The sequence below is a fragment of the Nicotiana attenuata genome, unplaced genomic scaffold (genome assembly GCF_001879085.1).
Source record: "Nicotiana attenuata strain UT unplaced genomic scaffold, NIATTr2, whole genome shotgun sequence".
NCBI lineage: Eukaryota > Viridiplantae > Streptophyta > Magnoliopsida > Solanales > Solanaceae > Nicotiana > Nicotiana attenuata.
The window spans coordinates 269553-269967 of NW_017671094.1; the positions used below are offsets into that span (position 1 = coordinate 269553).

Below are 415 nucleotides of genomic sequence, written 5' to 3' on the forward strand. Positions count from 1 at the left end.
AGGGGGGGCAGATCCCTACTGCACAGGTTCATGGTCATGCAGCTGCAGTGTATCAGATTCCAGGTGCACTTCCCGCGGATGGGGCTCAGCCGGTTGCTGCAGTGGTACCCGAGCCCAGACCTATTGCGGACGGCGATCTGCAGAAGTTATTAGACTGATGGACTAGGCTACACCTTCCTATCTTCGAAGGTGAGTGTTATGAGGATGCCCAGGATTTCATTGATAGGTGCAGGGACAGACTGCACAACATGAGGATATTGGAGTCTCATGGGGTCGACTTCACTACATTCCAGCTGGAGGGCAGGGCCCGTATATGGTGGCAGTCTTATGTTCTTGGCAGGCCAGCGGGTTCTCCTCCCATTACTTGGGGTCAGTTCACACAGCTTTTCCTGGATAGGTATACCCCCCCCCCCCC

General features: G+C 55.2%; 1 long non-coding RNA gene across 1 annotated transcript in view; it reads left to right on the plus strand.

The window, feature by feature from the left end:
- The window catches only part of LOC109205881, a 12939-nt gene that overhangs the window by 5659 nt on the left and 6865 nt on the right, over window positions 1-415 (plus strand). The window lies entirely within an intron of this gene.